A 7,005-nucleotide genomic window follows, 5' to 3' on the forward strand; every position below is an offset into this window, starting at 1 on the left:
CTGCGGATGTGCCATTCGGATGGATGAATCATGGCACTTAAAATTGGAATTCCCTCTCAGATTCTTGTTACCATGCAGTGATTTATTTTTATGGTATATCTTTGGCAGGCAGGAAAGCAGTAATCAAGTCAACATTATCAAAACTCAATGTTTCATTGCGGTCAAGCTTTTTTTTGTTTTGGGATTTTTTGTTATATTTATAGGCCAAATATTTTATAGTTTTAATCTCAATTTTGGACATCCAAGCGAATCTGTTTCACATGTTTCTGCTTCGTTGGCTCGGTTAATTGGCGTACGTTTAGGATTGGCAGTGATAAATTTTATTACAAGATAAGCAAGTGTGAAAAGGTTGACAATGGTGATCGTAAACCAGTTAGAACCCAGAAATAAATAATGGATATTATAAATTAATAATTTATAATTAGTATGTATTAATTAGATGTTCATAAAAACAATTTTTTTGGCAAATTAAATATCAAAATATTGTCTTCCTTTCAGCAACTAATTTTGATTCAATATATTTTTTATGATTATAATTGTTATCTGCTGACTTTGGATCTTGAATACTCGTATTACTCTTAATGATTTTAGTGACAATAATTTTAATTAAATTTTTTATTGTTTTTGAAACATTTATATTCAATTTCAAATAATAATTATTTTTAATGGAATATGTTAAAAGTTAAAAAAAATTAAAGGAATTAATTAAGCAATAATAAAAATTCAAAAGTTACTTGAATATGCTTATTTTGAAGCATATTGTGTACATTTTGAAACTGATGTTTTAAACATTAAATTTTTTTTTGAAATGTCTCTATAAATAAATATAAAATTATAGACGATAAAACAAAGAGGAGGACATATCGTAATCGTGATGATGACTCTCAAGGAGAGTCGAAATATAGAGTATAATTAAACGTTTAATTATTTAACAAACAGGGACCTACAGCCAGATGAAAAATATAAAAAAAAACCATTTTAAATATAAAAAAATCTAAAAGTAAATTTTATAGAGTGGCTTCGAACAGTAGTGAATATATAATAACACTATTTTTATTTTTATTTTTAATTAATTGAATATTTGGCTGCCAATACAGCTGCTTTAAGTATTGCTAAATAACCATCATCAGTGATCATGGAATTATTTCTCTGCTTTTTATTATTTCTTTCATTAATTATTTATAAATAATAGTTTTTATTAATTAGATACTGCCATCGTAACTAAATTAAATTTATGAAAAAAATGTTTGATAAAAATAATATATTTATAATATATAATATATTTCAAAAACATTTTATATCAATAACAACAATGTTAATCCAAATATTATCAACTCTTTCGACATCAGTCTGGAATTACGTACATCAAGAAACCATTATTTCTTATTTTAAAATTATGTAGTCTTGTCTCCAAAAAATCTCTTCGGCACTTCCTAGTAGAGGTTAATTTTACACTAGGAAGGAAGAGTTGCAAAGTGCGTTGCAAATGATAATATGGCGGAAGTACTATGTCAAGATTATATGGAGGATCTAACGGAATTGAATCTGTTGCTAGTCTCTAATCTAGGTTTCTCAATTTTTAATAGTGTATAAGGATGATAATGTGTAACTCTTTTTCAATTACTTGCTCAAATCGCATTTGTTGTTCACATTAAAGGTTTGAATTAATCATTAATCCGATTAAAGGTTAATCGGGTTTAACCTTTAACTAACATACAGTATTATTGCAAGGCATCCACTCCATTTTTCATCACTTGTTATCAATATCTTCTTAACAGAATCGATTACCTTTTGCTTCAAAAACGATTTAAAAACAGAATATCTGTGTATTATATTTTTTCTACTCAGTGAATAAAACACTCAATATAGTGTTTTTTCTATAAGTAAGCAGTTATGTATAACACTGTATTTTTTACTACCTTGTCGTTATATAATATAGCAACTTTTCTCTTTAAAACCAACCCTATGGAAGTAATTTTAATTCCATTATCAGTTCCTTGTTAATGGTCAGAAATGTCGATGTTCTCTTGATTATTTTCTTATTAATAATAATTTTCTTATTATTTCTTATTTATTTATCGAGATTCTCTATGGAAATTCACAATGAGCATATAGGCCTAAGTGTATCCCCTAGGAATCACCGGTTGGGTTATACCCTATATTCATTTAATATTTTCGTAGTGAATCAGAAGAAGGGGTTTCTTTCATATTTGAACCAATTCCTAATAGCTGATTTTGATAAGCTACGTTCGCCATAAACTGCATAAATGTTTTCATTTAAAAATATTTACAGAAAAACACTGAGTACTATTTGCTCACCCATTGTAATTATATATACTTTTTATTATATTTATAAAAGATTTATTGTTTTATTTTTTTAAAAACTATTTAACTACAATAAAAAAGTAAAAATTTGAAAAAAAATTTCTCCGAAAATTGAATATAAGTTGAGTTTATGTATTAACAAGTGACTTAATGGTACAGATTGAATCGTTTTCAATTAACCTAAAACATGTTTCCAAAGGCCACTGAGTATGGATGATTGGCGATATCCAAAACAATTGCATGTTCGAATCAAAGGCTCACTTCTTTCGAAACTTACTTATCAGATTTCAAAATTAACTATTACTCTACTGTCGATAGTATTAGGTTTAAAGGATCTAAGAATTAAAAAAAGTATTTTATTTTAAAATAAACAAAGACACTAACTCCTTTATTTAGTTTTTAAGACATTTTAATAAAATTGTGTTTTCAATAGAAGTATAAATAAATTATTTTCTTAATTAATTAATTACGTCATCTTACTTAATGCATAAATTGTCATAAATTTTGTTCAATCGAAAATATCTTACGCACCTCTGAACAGATACAAAGAAGATTTTGTTAAACAAATTTTGTTGAATGTTTTTTTTAAAAATTCTGAATTTACAGTCTATTAGAGTTAAAAAAAATATGTAAATTTTGCACTTAAATATTTAGCATTACAAATTGAATTAAACTCTGCAGTTGTGTCGGTTTGACCTCAATGAATAAATAAAGCGAGTGAATGCATTCAGCATTTGTTGCATTCATGAAAGTAAATTTTTTCATAAAAAGTTAAGCATTTTAACTCAGATACACAGCAGAAAGTAACTACGGGTAATTTATGCGTGAAGTTTTTTATCTCAACAGTGAAATACGTTTACATCACACAATTTGAAATTTGAGAGTAATTTTTCAGAAATTATATATTAACAAAATAAAAGTAAAGCTTATGAAAACAACTATAAGATATACTCGTATATAAAAAAAAACAAACTTATTTTGAGAGCATATAAGTTGCTTTCAAAAAGTTATTTAAAACAAAATTGCTATAATTATTATAACGATCCCACCATCAAGGTTCTTGAGACTCACAGCACCTTTAAGAAAATTTTCCAAACTTTTTAAACACTCATCAGTGCAGTCAACAAATCTCCCATAGAAATTTTAAATTTCCTAAATAGTTAACCATTATCCTGTAGCAAGAAGTACAGGTACAAGAAATACTCAATTGCCTCCTCTATATCAAGCCACCACACCTAGTTATTTTCAATAATAAAATTTTATTTTTTTTAATTAATTAAATTTTTGACTGATCATATAGCTGTTTTGAGTATTGCCAAGCCCCAGACGTATATACTTTTTCGAAGACGTCAATGACCAATCAACAACTGTAAATCAGGTGCATTATCAGAGTATGATATCCGAATTTTTCACACCGATTGCTCTTGAAAATAATATGCAGGTCATCTAATTTTAACAAGATGGCGCACCATGTCTGCAACTCGCACCGCAATTGCACCTTTGAACGCATTATTTTCCAATTGCTTCAGGTTAAAAAATGGTAGTTTTGACTGATTTCGCCTGACTTACCACCACCAGAGTTTTCTTCATAAAACTTCTTGATAATAACAAGCGAAAAAATCTAGACGAACTTAACGCCAATATCTAACAACAAATATTGACCATAGCGGCCGAAACATTGCTGAATACAATCGGAACGGACACATTATGCCATTCGACCGAAGGAAATTACGTTGAAACTGAAACTGTTGCACATTAAGATTATTCAATTAGAACGACAATGCAAATCAATAATTATGAGCTTAAAGAGGTCTTCATTAACCTATACTTCTCCAACTGACAGCACCATACAAAAATATTTTCCAGCCAATAAAGTCCACCAAGGTATATTCATTTGGCACTACAAACAGTATCAACTTAAAAATGACAACATCCTCTATTCATTTATATATGTATGCATTTCAATTAACGTAATTGCAAACAATCATTTTTTTTCTTTTATCCCGTAGACCACAAATAAAAGTATCTAACAAATTGTTTAAAAAGTGCTTTCTACGTACAAGTATATAATTCTCATCAAATTTAAATCTAACAATGCATATAAGTTTCTATTGAATATGTGGTGGTGTTTTTAATCTTAATATATTGATTTTTAGTGCTGGAGTCTGATAAATGATCACATATTTCAGCATTTATTACAGGCATTTTAATTTTAAAATGAAATATATAAAACTAAATTTTCGAAGAGTTTTTTTTTTAATCTTAGAACATCTGTCTAAAGTATTCATTCTTCAGACAAGCCGAAATTAATATATACCTAAGTGCAGTTTGTTATCGTCATGTTGCATCCACTTGCAGCGGATACAATATATAAGAATACTCATGGATATTAATATCTGAAATTCAATAAAAGATTCTATTTTTTAATACAACATTTTATATAAGTATTAAGGGTCGTCAATAAATTCTTGAAACCATGACAACTATTTTAATAATATATATATAATTCGCTTCGTTTTAAAGAAAATTCATTTTGTGAAAATTATTAAGCAATTTTAATGGGTCTTAAAAACTCTGTCATCAATGTTCCTGCATATATACAATCTCAATCGTATACAGTGTTGCATTACTCATCAATATGCAAACGATTAATGCTTGTCTTCAGTAAGTACTTTAGTTTTTTTTAGAAAATACCTAATATAGAACTTAAGTGTTTAAAAAATCAAAACTAAGCACTTACATTTTCTCCAGAAATGAGAACAAAAGGGAGACTAGGACATTTTTCATATAAATGCCCATCCAAAGAGTGGGGACTCCAAATAAGGGTCTCACAAAAATAATCCATTTAATCATTCACGCAGATAGGTTTTCGAAATTTGATTTTTGATCTTCCTTCTTTGGAATTGTTGTAACAAATGGTGTTTATGCAGTACTTGGAAAGACTAACCAAACCAACCAGTTTTAGCAACCGTTAAGTTCTCAAAATACTGGATAGATTGAAGTGATTTTAATTTCTAGTTGGTACAGTTTCTACAGTAAACTTTTATATCTCTAAGTATATTGAGAACATTTTCTATAATATTTGATTTTTGTCTGTTTTATTTTTGTTTTTTTTTCGTATTTTAATTTTTTTTCTTTCAAAACTTGGTGCTCAAATTAGCCCCAATTGGGATATGATCTGTTGTTACTCTTTTGTAATGCATTTATCTATGATGTTCAAGTTTTAATATCAATATCAAGTCCACCCAGAAATAAATATATAATTTCTTTCATTTTATATATATATTTTTTAATCAGCGAAATGATAAGAAGACTTTTTATTATTTTATTATTTTTATTTTAATAACTATATGTAGGCCAGTACCAAGAAATTTACTTCGAAGTTTCTTTCAATATATATTAGTAATTAAAAAAGTATTGTGTCTTATTAAACTATCATGATACATTTATAATAAATATACAAATGTATAAATAAAGTCCATTGATACATTTTGAGGTAATTTATTTCAGACTCTCAAAGCCCTCTACCCTGACTTCACCTTTGTAATTATAGCTACCAAGATCATCTATTAATAGTACATATAAGAGAAGGGGCTCAACGTCTGTATAAAGCGATTGAGTTCAAATTAATCTATATTAACTTTAAATTTGTTTATTTAAATATTGTTATCATATATACTTATCCAGTTTATATAGTCTAATTTAAATACATTTCAATTTCATTGTTTAAAGCACATGAGTAAAGAAGTGCAGGTATTTCTGCATTATTGCAATCATATATAAAAATGTATGAAATATTAAAATAAAAAAAAAAGAGATTATAATTGCAAATCTATTTCAACCCACATTATTCACAAGAAGAAACAACTGCACCAATTAAGATTAAAAAATTGATTTACAAATGTGACAGGCACGAATTAAAAGTGCAAATCGTCGTACTTGGTTCCAAGAGCTGGAAACCAAATCAAATGAGTTGGACCACATGTTCATTATAATTTAAATTGAACGAAGCTAAAACTTTAGAAACACATTTTTATTTTCATTAAAATTATAATTCTTTAAACCTTAATTCAAAATATTTTAATAATTAACTTCTGTTTTCATAAACTGTGGGATTAAGACCTTGAAAAAGTTCTGCTTCATTTAATGATTGGTGCACAAAAATCCATCGAAATAAGAATTTAAGATAATAAACTCACTTGGATTTATTATTTTTATAAAAATATTTAATATAAAATTTTCTAAACTTTTAAAAAATTCTCTAAATTTTTAAGACCTAATTAGCTGTATGGTTTTAAGAAAGTTTTTAAACCCAAAAGTATCTTATAGTAGTCTCGATTTATAGTAGGCTACGATTTGAGCTCCAGTGACCTTTGGTATATAAGACCACCACTGCATCTTAAAATCTCAATGTTAAATGCGAAATTTCTTAATTTAAATAGATTTTAAATCGGATTATAGATTCTTGAAAGAATATGCTGATGATTACCTCGTACTCATATTATCTATTTGTATGCTGTGGGTTGTCAGAAAAGATGTAAAATATCTTTATCGACTGTCATCGAATCAAAATAAGTGTGAAAACTTTAACCAAAAAGTATAGTTAAATCTATCAATAGACTTAATCCCAGTTCGAGTTACAATAAGCCACTTTCTCAAGCGATAAACATAACTCAGGTG

Source organism: Teleopsis dalmanni, chromosome 1, assembly GCF_002237135.1.
Source record: "Teleopsis dalmanni isolate 2A chromosome 1, ASM223713v2, whole genome shotgun sequence".
Taxonomy (NCBI): domain Eukaryota; kingdom Metazoa; phylum Arthropoda; class Insecta; order Diptera; family Diopsidae; genus Teleopsis; species Teleopsis dalmanni.